Here is a 14,742-nt window from a genome sequence, read left to right on the forward strand (position 1 = left end):
AAATGATTAATTACTAAAAACAAACACTAATGAAAATATTGCAGTAATTTACTGATTTATCAGACAAATCCTGTTTCTATTCTTTTCTCTTTCACTAGGTGGCACTACCTGCTTTACATAAAGTATTGATATTTTTATTATAACTGCTAAACTGGATTAATACAAGGTAAAACAAACTATAAATACCTCAAAGAACAACTGGTGTGTGTATATGTATGTGTATATATATATATATAGCTCAGCCAGCTGCCCAACGTTTAATTATGTTATAAAATGTTTTATGTTGTACACATCTTTTTGAAGTGAGCATGTGCTTGAATCAAAACATTTGTGGTATTTCCAGTAAATTCCAGTTACTTTTTTAAAAAAAAGCTGCAGCCTGCACCCTGTAGGTAACAATAGTCTTATCGGAGGGCATTTAATTTTCCACTATTATTATTTATTTATTTATTACCAGACGCCCTTATCCAGGACGACTTACAGTTATTACAAAATATCACAGTGCAGAATATCACATTACAATTAAGAGCAGTTATAAAGTGCAATAAAATAAGTAGAAAATGATATAATTCAAATGAGCAAGGTAAAGAAAATGTCACAGGTGTGATTAATTGTTTTAATGAGCACATTATTTTTATTATTATTAACTGAATATTGTTATTTTTAAGTGCACGATTATTGAGTTTAACACACACACACACACACACACACACATACACATATATATATATATATATATATATATATATATATATATATATATATATATATACACATGTGTGTGTGTGTGTGTGATTTTTTTATTTAAAATAATTTGATACTCGCTTAATGTGCACCTGTTCAATGTAATTGAATAACACTGTGTAACAAAAAAATATTTTTATTTTGTTCCTGGGTAGTAAGTGTTATTTCCTAATTGCTTATGCCTCAAAAGTACAGAACATGGTTATTATTCCCCACAAACTTTGATTTTGTGACCAGGACAGTGATATTTCAAAATATCACTATTTCCAATGGGAAAATGGGCAAATGTGTGTTTTTTCGTTCACATAAAGTCAGAAAAAAACAACATATGAATCCAAATTAACATGTATTTATACTAAAGTAATACAAAGATGACTACAAAAGATTTAGAATCGAGTAGTTTTTCGAGATTTACAACTATACTGTAAATACCTTTGCTCTGCTTAATACGGGACTGATAAAAGCTGAGGAGAGTGAACGAGAAAGGGAGAAAAGAGAAAAGTGACGAAGACAGAAGACAGGAAAGACGGGGAACTCGGGAATTAAATGAAAAGAGATTTCTTTATTTTTGTGACTTTGTAGACACCCAGTGCGTTGGGATGTGTGGTTGCTTGAGTCTTTTCCAGATAGTTTTTTCTGGGTTGCAACTATAGACTGACCGAAGCAATGACGAACAAAGCCCGTTCGCACTAACAGAGAGGCTGACATCTTGATCCGTGAAGCAGTGATCAACGGGACCGCAGAGCGAGACTGAGCGAGCCGGTGTTAGGACGAATTTAGTGCCCCTTAGGATTCATGTCCCCCATTTTATAAGCGCAGCAAGGCACTTCAGTGTGAGGGATATACTCTAATATCTACACGCCGCCGGCGGGTAAAGCCACTCGGCTTCGTCTAGTGACTTATAACGCACCCGGGCGTGGCGATATTATACTATATCCCACACCCTGCCATGTCTTGTTGCTTACTTATTAGATTGTTTCCTGCTTTCGCCATGGCAATTAAAATGACGAGAGAAAATGTTGATTCATGTAGTTAACCTCCCCTTTAATCAAACTGCTGCCGTACCTTCCTTTTGCCGCACTGTGGCACCTGGTCTACTATTCCCCACCACACTGGAAGCCCTAAATATAATGTAATAAATAAATAAAAATAAAGGTTGTTCATAAGGAGCCAGAAGTGTTGTATACGGTACCAAAAAAAAAAAAAAAAAAAAAAAAAAACGGTACAAAAAAAAAACAGATTGACGTTGTGCTGTTAAAATGTGTTACATTTACTGAAATAAAAACGCTTCTAAAACGACCGAATTCTTGTTGAGCTTATGCTATTTTAGATTCTACTGATTTTATTATTATTATTATTATTATTATTATTATTATTATTATTATTATTTAAATGTATTACTATGCAGGACAACCACTAATAATATCGTTACCGTTATTAAAAATGTTCAGGGATGAACCTACCGATTTATCCACTAATGTCCGAAAATTAACCGATCAAAATTCTCAATTGTGTGACAGCCCTAATATATACCGTATTACTTCAATTTGGCGACGTGGCGTTTATTTTAAATTGATCAAAACAACTGCGCCCCTTTATTAACAATACTATGCTTTAAAAACGCTGCAATAATAATTACACGATCCAGGCACTACAACGGAATGGGCCAGGATACCACAAGACAACACCTGAAACCTGGTGTAAAGCAGGCGTCGCAGATCTACTGCTTGTATTGCTTCCAGCGGTGGCCACACACTGTACTAGCCTGTGACTTTCAATCCCCCGTCCCCCCATAACTTCAGACAGTAAAATGTTAATTGTTGGTCAGCACAATAAAAAGTCACTCCACCTGCTCTGAGACAGAGTTTGTCATTTTTCAACCACATCAAGTCCAATTTATCCATTTTTTTTTTTTTTTTTTTTTTGTGGTACGTTTCTTTTGAAGCTCAGTATATTACTAATGGTGTACTTGGCAATTTTAATCTCCATAGTATTCTCTGAAATTATCCCCATACTTTCCAGACCCTGGGTACTCCCCTACAACAGGACGTGGCCATGCTACATTGATAGCCATGGATTAGAACATATATCCCTGTTTCTTTTATTTATTTTGTACATATTACTTGTCTAATTGATGTACGGTATATTATATATTATATATATATATATATATATATATATATATATTATATATATAATATATGTGTGTGTGTGTGTGTGTGTGTGTGTGTGTGCATGTTCTGTTTTATAGATTTGTTATGTAATGCATGTCTTTGATAACGCATTCTGCTTTGTGATTTACACACCTGTCTAATAGGACCTGGACTCAGACCACTAAAACTTACTTTACTGTACATGGGCACCCCAAGATCAGACAGATGGAAAAATGGAGATCATTAACAAACTAGATACAAACTGAAAACAAAACATAAGCAACTGGCCTTCAAAAGCAGCTTCAAGCCGTTTACCCAAAACTGAATGCACCATTTCACAGCAGGGACTTGTGGCTCTGCCAGCAACAAACAAGCTTCCTGCTGCTGCTTTTCAATTGTTCTCAGCTTTTTTAATTAGCTGTCTTAATTATACGCAATTAGACTCTACATGCGGAGAAGTAAAGCACATTGATAATTGGTCTAGCAGTCAGTGTCAAGTCCATTTAAGCAATTAGTAGTACTGTAGCTGCCATCGACATATATTAAAGGCCAGAACCAAGCGGCAGAGTCTTTTATATCTAATGCATGGCTTCTTTCATTTTGTGATGAGGTGTATGTGTTTTTTTTTTTTTTTTTTTTTTTTGTGTGTGTATTGGTGCAAATACCAGTATTACACCATGGGCTGTGTTTGTTGTGATGGACAGCGATTATATCACTGTTTATTTTATGAAGTGTCACAGGAAAGAGATTAACAAGAAAGAGATGAGCTTCAGCAGTGAAAAAATGAGTCATGTTCTCATTCTAGAACTTTGAAACAGAACCCAGGGGAAAATACATCCATACATACATACTTGTGGAAACTGTTTACATGGTACAGTTAATAGAGAGATCAAACAATTGAGTAATATAAGCACAGATCAAAACAACATCTTTGTAGCTGAAGCCAAACCAATGCAAACTATCTGCATTGAACAGAGCGTGAGAATGCAGATTCTTACATGTACATCATTCTCTATGATAAAACATTAAATAAAAAATAGGTTTGTAGCATAATAATAATAACATTCGACTTACTTGTAACGAGACAACCAACTGAGGAATTGTAACCTTACGATATGTAGCATTGTGTTCATCTCACTGGACATTTGTTATGGTGCTGCACTCCAGATGGCTTGATCAGTAAACATTTTGTGTACAATAATTATGCTTTTATTGTTCTTTATTGTCGTACTGTATGTTTCACTTGTATAGTGTATATAAGCAATGATGATTTTGTCCAGTCCTATCGACACAGAGACACGATACAATCATCTCCAGAGGATTCAATCAACCAGTGTTCACCTCTTTCTGCTGTTGTGGACTCATACCGACAGTGGTTGCTGATCTTGATTTTTAAACCTCAGGGTGCAGAAAACAAGAAGGCACAACTGAAGACTGATTAGTTATACTATCTAGGAAATATTGGAAATTGGTGGATTAATTTATAGACCACAGTTATACAAAACATGATACATCCAGTCTATCTTTGACTTTGTTTAACATCAGGCTGCAGATTGAGTTGGAGACTGCAGATGGAACTGGTGACAGCCCCAGTCTGATACTGGAACGTGCTTGGTTTTACAGACTGGTTACGTGGTGCAGATACAAGCACTGAATTAGTTTCTGAACTAGGAGACCTGAGTTTGATCTGGAATACCACCTACATTATGCAAAGGACCTCCCATCAGTTCCTTACAACCTTTCATTTGCAGAAAAAATTGCATCTATGATAAAAACACTTTAGTTCTTGTAAATAATCGTAACCTTGACACCCATTTTGAGGAAGCTGCTAGCTGTTGCTCCTTCTCTTCCTGTAGAAACTCCCCATTGCTTCTGATCTCATGAAGTCAATTGGCTTCCTGCTTGATCTGATGCAGGACTACCATTTGCTCCTGCAATGTTTTGGCTGTGCCGCCTCATCTCATCACTTCCTCAGTCTGTGAGTTCAGTGTGTACGCCCTTAGGAGGTGAGTCGGTGAGCCGTAAGGATGAGCTAAATTTGGCAAAATCTCGAAAACGCATACCCCGTTATTCTCTCCCCAGGAGGTGTTCAAAATAGCTGTGTGAAAATAGTCAGGTTGCTGTTTAAAGAGTGATCATTAGGATTCTGTTTGCTGCTCATTTCATTTGTGCTAGGGCTGTATGGACTGTTCCCCAGGGAACTGTGCTGTATGAACTGTAACACTGGGAACTCAGTGGGTTCAGTTATCAGTAGACTTTTCAAAAAAACATATCTGTAATGTATTACTTTTTATAAGCTTGCATTGTTTTTCTTTTTGTAATGTGATCTCTTCTGAAAGTACAGATACTTGTCAGCTTGCATTGTATAGAACCTCATTTATGTCTATCTGCACTTCCATCAGATTATATAAAGGTACACACATTATAGTTTAGTGCAGGAACAGACTCAAAGTGAAAGCTTAACCTGCAGAATGGCAAATATGATGCATCTAAATCATAGGGAGGCTGTCTGGACAAATTGCTGTGATTTTAAAAGTGAATCTTCTTGAAGTCTCTAAAAGAAATTGATTTACAGGTTCTTGACTTTTGTCCCACAAACCACAGTGTTTGATTTTCAAAACAGCTCAACAAATAGGCTAGCTCAGAAGTGGTGTTTTAGTCACGTTGTGTATGGAAAGGCACCTGCTCTCCTAGCACAGGCTAATTAAGAACATGAGAACATAAGAAAAGTTACGAATGTGTTTAATAGTAAGAAGTTATTAAAATGCAGTTTATGTGCAGTTTCAGTCACTTCATTGAGCTGAGATTCCCCCGACGGCCAGGCGGTGGCAGCACGTACATCAAAATAATAGCCAATGACGAATAATCACACTCGTCTAGACAGAGTATTGTTCCGTTCAACAAAAAAAAAAAAAAAAAAAAAAACATGTGTTATTTTTAATTAGGTTAAAAGCTTATTCAAATATCATTGTACAGTAGTGACCACAAGCGCTATAACATTTACAAAAGTTATTAACTTAAGTTAAACATTTTACAGGAAAATAAAAGCTTAATTACTAATTTTTTAGCCATTGACTTATACCAACAGCAAACAGATATCTTAAATCTGCACCAAGGTACTGCATGAGTATTAAATGAGTCCAGATATGTATGGAGTTAAAAAAAGACTGAGTTCCAGTTACTGAAGCCTTATTGGGTTTCTGCTCGGTTAAGCACGCCTGGTTCTGTGGTTCTGTTGGATCAGTCAGTTTCTCAGCTGCTGTGGTTAAGTATATAAATGTAGTCATATGGCGTTGTTCGGGGGATACCGTAAAAGGCCCTCACCTGCTTTTCTTTCTTTATTTTTCTCAGCCAGTTAACCCGAAACCACGCTGTACTGTCCTTACTGATGATATTCGGCTGGGGGAAGGGAAGCGGACGCATTTTCGGTATATCTGCTTTGGGGCGAGGGATGACTGGGGGGGGGATTTCCTCTATCTATGTCGTCCCCTACTCACTACAACCTCTCAAGCAGCTAGCAGATCTTCAAGCAGTAGGGGACCTGTCCTGTCTGTTCGACTTTGTCACTAACACTCTGTCACCCAAGTCACACAAGCACTCCATTCCCCTTCCGCCTTTGCAGGCGTTCCGTGAAATATGAGTAGTTGATATAAAATTACAAAATCCTCTTTAACCTTTGTGACTCCCCACAGCAAACCACACATTCTTCTAAAAGACAAAGGTCCCGTGAGGTATTATTACTAACTAGATAATAAATAAATAAATAAATAAAAAGGTACAACCATTGCTGTTAGTGGAACATGCAGTCAGTTAGCGATTCATTTATTTGTATGTAAGAAGTGAGAAGGATATTTTCAGCCAATAAGGTTGATATAAACAATTATTAAACTACAGTAAGTGGGCAATGTGAATTGTATTGAGGTGACAGTAAAACATTAAATATAACTGAAAGAACTGTATCCATGTTTTCATGCCTGCAATAATTTTGCACCTTCTGTTGATATATAATACTATATGCATCTTATTAGTACATAATGAAGCATGCAAATACCAATCTTTTTCAAATTCATAAATAGCAAATTCCAAATGCAGACAAAAATGCAGAAAAAGAAGAATTTGAAGTCACATTTGTATCATCAGATGATTTATTCCCAAGTAGTTTTAATCAAGACATATATTACTGTGCAATATCTTGACTTGTGAGGTGTTTTTATGTTATAATTACAAAGACGCTCTGGCCTGTCAAGGAAGGAATGATCTGTCTGTATCAATACATAAATCAACAGAAGCTGACAATGATTGATCGAGAAGTGAGGGGATTTGCATTACAAGGAAGACAAGTAAGTGGATACTCCATCATGGGAGTGAAACAGTGCAGCGCTGTGGAGAGGGAGATGGGGGACAGCATGAGACTAAAGTGCTGCAAGAGCCAGGGCTTGCTTCAACGAGTAAGTATGCTAGAAGTGGAGCTGCACAAAATGACAGAGCAACAGGAGTTTGAAGAGCTGGCACTCTTGGAAGTTTGCACCCGTAACAGACAGAAAACCACCAGGGAGATAGAAGAGGGTTGAAATAGTTGGATTCAGGTAGGCAGAGACGGGGAAAAAAAGAAACATAGTCAAACACAGCCACCAGAAATAAAAATGTCAAACAAATATGACCCACTTCAAAATTTAGATGATCAAAACCAGCATCAAGAGAACGAAAGGAACAACATCCAGGACCCCATAAACGGTGCTGGCCAGGCAGCAAAAAAAAGGGCGGTCATGTTTGTCGGGGACTCCATATTGAGAAACACAGCAAGTTCAGTGCGCAGCCTGGTCCCCCAACAGTGTGCTGCCTTCTGGGAGCCTTTGTCACTTACATCACCAAGAACATAATAATAGGGGCATGCTATAGACCGCCATATTCAGATACCGAGCAAAATAATAGTATACAATGACATTAGAAATGCGTGTAGCAAAGGAGAAGCCATACTAAGGGGGGATTTCAACTTCCCCCATACAAAATGGGAAAACCCAGTGGGAAGCATGACATCCGAAACTGAAACGGTAGAAATGACAAATGACTGCTTCCTAACGCAATTTGTCAAGCCACTGACTAGTGGGGCAGCATGCCTTTAGTCTTTTCAAATGAGAGAAAACCATTGGCACTCGGATCACAACATGGTATCATTTGAAGAGCTTTTTAAAACCAAACAAGTGGGGGATCCTGAGTGGCACATTCAGCAAAAATGCTCCAAGTGGATCTTCCCTATAGCCTGGGGATCACAGGTTCAAGTCCAGGCTATGTCACAACCAACTGTGACCAGGGGGCAGCACACAAATGGCCAAGCACTGCCTGGGTAGGGAGGGCCTAGATCAGCAGGGGAATCCACAGCTCACCATGCATCAAACACCCCTGTGGCAAATAGGGCACCTGTGGTTCTGCAGTGGAGCCTCCAGATCTGTGTTGTCCTCCAGCACTATAGGTCTGATGGACTCACTGTGGAGCCACAGGAGCACATTTTGGAGAACACATGCTTCAGCCTCTGTACCCCAAGTCAGCAGGGGGGTTGCAGGTGGTGAGCCAAGGATACAGATAATAATTGGTCACACTAAATTGGGGAGAAAACTAGGGTAAAAAATTGGAGACAACTAAATAACAAAAAATGTAAAAAGTAACAACTAAAGCTAAGGTTTACAATTTTAAAAAGGCAAACTATGAAGGAATGAAGCAGAGACTAACAGAAGTAGATTGGAGTAAAATAGAGAACACATCCACAAAGGATGGCTATTTTAAAAAAAATGTAGTAGTAGAGGCACAAAACAAAAACATCCCAAAAGTAAACAAATCAAAATCTAAAACAAAATGGCCAAAATTGTTTAATAGGTCAATTAAAAAAATATTCAGAGAATAAAGGCACTTTACAGAGTGTTTAAAAGGAACCAAGAACAAAGTGCACTTGCAACTGCAAATTAAGGTCAAAGTCAAGGAAGTCAGAAAGACCAAGAGAGAGATAGAAAGTTACATTGCCAAGGGGGCTAAAACCAATTCCAAAATGTTTTTCTAACATTATAACAGCTAAAGCACATTCAAGGAGGAAGTCAAATGTCAAATAGATATAAATGGCAACATCATAGATGAAGAGAAAAAAATAGCAAGGTACTGCACGCAGGCAATAAAATGTCCATTATACTGTATATATGCAGTGTAGAAAAATGAAGGCATATGAAAGAAGTTTTTTTTTTCTTTTAAATGTACACAGAAGGTTTGAAAGATTAAAAAAAATATTTTATTTTCAGGATGTTTCAGGCAAAAGCCCTTCAGCTGTTTAAAAATAAAAGTAAACATGGGCAGTAAACTTGTTATTATTCAAGATTTGCAATTATTCAAAAATTCTGCAGATGGTTCCAAAGTTTCCAGTTTGAAGATAAACTTTCATTCCTTTTGTTTCCAAGCAACATGTTCCATAGCACTGATTGATCACACAGACTGTGATGTCGTCAGCAGTGTGATCATCACTGTTGAAGTGATGGGCTACTGGAAATGCAATGGTGTTAATGCAAATGCTTCTTAAATGTTCTACAAACCGATCTGCTAAATGCCTTTTAGTTTCCCCAGTACACAATTTGTTGCATTTCTTGCAGATAATGCAGTAAACTATTCCTTTAGAGGTGCATATAAAATATTCATGAATGCTGAATGAAGATTTTATGCCTTTAATCCCTGTTTCAAAATGAATGTACACTGAACAAAAATACAAACGCAACATGCAACAATTTCAAAGCTTTTACTGAGTTACAGTTCATATAAGGAAATCAGTCAATTGAAATAAATTCATTAGGCCCTAATCTATGGATTTCACATGACCGGGAATACAGATATACATCTTATGGTCACAGATACCTTAAAAAAAAGGCAGGGTCGTGGATCAGAAAACCAGTCAGTATCTGGTGTGACCACCATTTGCCTCATGCAGCGCGACACATCTCCTTCGCATAGAGTTGATCAGGCTGTTGATTGTGGCCTGTGGAATGTTGTCCCACTCCTCTTCAATGACTGTGAGAAGTTGCTGGATATTGGCAGGAACTGGAACACGCTGTCGTACACGTCGATCCAGAGCATCCCAAACATGCTCAATGGGTGACATGTCTGGTGAGTATGCAGGCCATGGAAGAACTGGGACATTTTCAGCTCCCAGGAATTGTGTACAGATCCTTGCGACATGGGGCCGTGCATTATCATGCTGAAACATGAGGTGATGGCAGGATGAATGGCACGACAATGGGCCTCAGGATCTCGTCACGGTATCTCTGTGCATTCAAATAGCCATAAATAAAATGCAATTGTGTTCGTTGTCCGTAGCTTATGTCTGCCCATACCATAACCCCATGGGCACTCTGTTCACAACGTTGACATCAGCAAACCGCTCGCCCACACGAAACCATACACACTGCCCGGTACAGTCGAAACCGGGATTCATCCGTGAAGAGCATACTTCTCCAGCGTGCCAGTGGCCATCGAAGGTGAGCATTTGCCCACTGAAGTCGGTTACGACGCCAAACTACAGTCAGGTCAAGACCCTGGTGAGGACGACGAGCACGCAGATGAGCTTCCCTGAGACAGTTTCTGACAGTTTGTGTAGAAATTCTTCGGTTGTGCAAACCCACATTTTCATAAGCTGTCCGAGTGGCTGGTCTCAGACAATCACATAGGTGAAGAAGCCAGATGTGGAGGTCCAGGGCTGGCGTGGTTACACATGGTCTGCGGTTGTGAGGCAGGTTGGATGTACTGCCAAATTTTCTAAAACGACGTTGGAGGTGGCTTATGGTAGAGAAATGAACAATAAATTCTCTGGTAACATCTCTGGTGGACATTCCTGCAGTCATCATGCCAACTGCACGCTCCCTCAAAACTTGAGACATCTGTGGCATTGTGTTGTGTGACAAAACTGCACATTTTAGAGTGGCCTTTTATTGTCCCCAGCACAAGGTGCACCTGTGTAATGATCATGCTGTTTAATCAGCTTCTTGATATGCCACACCTGTCACGTGGATGGATTATCTTGGCAAAGGAGAAATGCTCACTAACAGGGATATAAACAAATTTGTGCACAAATAAGCTTTTTGTGCATATAGAAAATTTCTGGGATCTTTTATTTCAGCTCATGAAACATGGGACCAACACTTTACATGTTGCGTTTATATTTTTGTTCAGTGTGTATATATATATATATATATATATATATATATATATATATATATATATATATATATATATATATATATATATATATATATATATATATATATATATATAGATATATTATATATATATATATATATATATATATATAGTATATATATATAGATATAGATATAGATATAGATATAGATATAGATATAGATATATAGTCAGTGGTTGCAAATTCTGGCCTGTGATAGGAGAAAAAATAGATTGAACTATTGTCCTAACATCCTTACATCACCAACAATAGTGTCCATCTGTCATGTGATTGGTCACATCACTGTCAGTCCTGCTCCTTTTCAAAGGAACACCCTCCACCTCTTCTAACAAAAACATAAAATGGCTGAATGAAAAAACTGCTGAATTACAAAACATACTACAAAAGAAAGAAAAAAACCTTGCGGTATGAACTTCAAAAACATTTTCTATTATTTATTTATTATTTATGTTATTTACTTACTGTATCAGCTGTATTTAAACAAAATACTGTAAAGCCATAAATATTTGCGAATCACACCCATACAACCTGTTTTGCTCCAGAAATGTTGGTGATCTGTTGCACTGGTAGAAGTATATGACTTCATTACATGTACAGCACTAAGATATTCGTGCCATGTCAATAAAGGTCCTGATCCCTACAGCACTGGAGCACCTTGTGAGATTTGATGGCTACTGTGCAACTAGGAAGAATTGACAGCTCCCAACCCCTAAAGCGGCAGAACACCATATATAATAAAGAGTTTATCATCCCATGTCACTTCGAGGATGAACTGACAAACTGCGAGTCATGAAGCCATTTATCATCGTTCACAATGAACATACACAGCTCAATTACTATACACCGCTCCACAGGCCAAGGTTCAAACAATGCTGCAAAATATTTCTTTCTGAATCCTGACATTACTGCATAAACTATAGACTGAATAAACAACACTTCTGATTATCGGAATTAAACTGGAGCAGGAAAGCATTGGTTCTATTAATATATAATAAGCAATAAGAAAAGCAATAAGAAAGATATGCACACATTGTTTTAACTGCAGAAACTCAAATTTTGAAACAATATTCTTATTCTTAACTTTAAAAAAAATACAACAAAATATGTAGTCTTTTTGAGCGTGCCAACCATGACTTAAATGTTCAATTGCTTATCTTTTTAAAATCCATTTTCCTCGTTTATGACTTCAGACAGTTTGACCTGGATCACAAGATTTTACAAGTGCAGCCAGTGAACATGGATAACTTCAACTTCACAATCACCTGATTCCTGACTTCGTCTCTGCCTTGCAAACAAGATTGTTGGCAGGGGAAGTTAATGCAGGATGACATATTGGGAAGTCGAGCTCTGGTAATAATATGATAAAATCCTTTTATTATGTGAGTGCTTGACTTCTACTTAATGGAATGTGATATATTTTATAAGATCAGTGTTTAAGGGGATGCACAGTTTGTGTGCTTATTATAAAATATATCAAGGCCTGATTAAATGAAAGAGTAGTCGTGTTTAATAATTGAGCTACAGTATAATATGTGTCATCTTCGATTAACTGTTCATATTTTTTGATTACTTCTGTGGTAACGTGACCTGATTGCTTTTAAATGTGGATTTTGGCTGCTATTATGTCTCTTCCATTGATTTCCAAGTATCCTCCTATTTTTGAGTGCTCTTAGTTGTTATTAGAGTAAATGCATCTTTTGTCCTTGTGACAGGGTAGTGCAGGGTAACAAAACACATTAACAAAATAAAAAGGCACAAGGTCTACACAACTCACAATAATACAGGAGACAGCACGGAACACAACATCATACCTTCACCAACATTAACTAATCATTACTCCCTAACACCCATCATCACCCTATTTACACAGTTGTGTTTTGACAGGGAGAAATTTAACCCCCTCCCTGCCAGCCCATTATTCCCCGCACCAACACACACACACACACACGTGCACCAGCAGGGCTTTCCCTGCCATGCTGCCACACTCTGTAATAAATCTATCAAGCTATCACAACCACCTCTTATTTTAAAACTTTTTCGTTTCTGAATTATCAGAAGATTCATTAAATCTCATTAGTTCAGATATATTTCAGATTTCTTGTAAGTAGCGATTTTCTCTTTAGAAAGTTTGTTCCCAGATTTTATCATCACTTTCTAGAGCAGGGGTGGCCAACTCTGATCCTGGAGAGCCACAATCCAGCAGGTTCTATATGCAACCCTTAATCAGCAATTTCTAAAGACATGAAACAATTTTATTTTGACTAGTTAAGAAGGTAGTTTGTTCAATTAAGTAATTTAGAGATCATTTGGAACATAACCCTGAACACCCTGCAGCTGTCATGGACCAGAGCTGAGCACTTGTGATTTAATTGAAGAAATGAACTTGTTAAACTGATCAATAACTTGCATTCTTCAGAAATTGATGATTTAAGGCTACCTATAAAACCTGCTGGACTGTGGCTCTCCAGGACCAGGGTTGGCCACTCCTGTTTGGGTGAAGCCCATTTATCTGGGTGCATCACTGTAGATTAACTTCCTATGCAGCAGGTATTAGAATCCCAACTGAAAATTTCTAAATTTTTAAAAAGTGAGTTTAAAATGTCTTGTGTATTGGCATTAGCATACATGTCAACAGTTCCTATATGGTCGGGACAGTCCCAATTTCCTAGCAAATGTACCACGTCCTGATGCATAGGAAGAAAATCCTGATAATAAATCTTTATCCCGATCTGTTTTTTTTTTCTTTTTCTCTCTCTCTTTAGCGGCTGCTGAGCCTCGTGCACTGGTTGACAGGGATCGTGTTCACATGACCAAATCTCAGTTTATTGACATGTGTCATATTGTAGAAGTGTATTGTTTCCTGACCGATTTGATGTTGATGACTTTGATATAGTACAGACTTAAAGTCATAATAAGAGGTCATATATATAATTGAGCCTGAGGTCTAGAAATTGTATAATAACCAGCTTATACAGTAGAATAGTGCAAGACAAACTCCCTGGCAAGTCTCATAGTTCCTGATTGATGGTCCTCAGGACCAGTTATTTTGTGTTTTAAAGGCCATGCACAATACTGCTGCCTGCATTCCCAATGCATTACTCAGTAGCTATTAGTGAAGATCCTTCTTCCCCTGATGGAATAAGAAACTCCCAATGATTGTCTTGAGTCAGAGGAGCATTTATCAACCACAGACTGCACACGTAGTCCTACAGATAAGTGATAGCTGAGCTCCAGTGAGAAGGAGTCACAATTTCTTCAAGACAAGTAACATTACCTCTAACAAAAAAAAAACAATCAAATTGGCATGGAAATAAGTGGAAATTACAATATGGAAAAGGAACTCAGCTCTAAGCGTGGACACAGGATTTTCTTCTACTCAGGCTGCAGTGAAGACTGCGCCACACCAGCGCACCTCAGCCTAGTACTGCAGAGACCATCCCAGGGGTGAGAACATTGACAGAGCTTCCATGACACCCTGCCAGCAAAGCTGCTAAGTGGCACAGAATGCCATTGTGTTTTTGTGATGGGAGTATCAACCATCCATATTATTGTCTGGGCAAATTAAAGGAATACTAAGTTGCCTTTTAAGGAAAATAATGATATCTTAAGCAATGTGAA

The sequence above is a fragment of the Polyodon spathula genome, chromosome 6, assembly GCF_017654505.1.
Source record: "Polyodon spathula isolate WHYD16114869_AA chromosome 6, ASM1765450v1, whole genome shotgun sequence".
In the NCBI taxonomy this organism is placed as follows: domain Eukaryota; kingdom Metazoa; phylum Chordata; class Actinopteri; order Acipenseriformes; family Polyodontidae; genus Polyodon; species Polyodon spathula.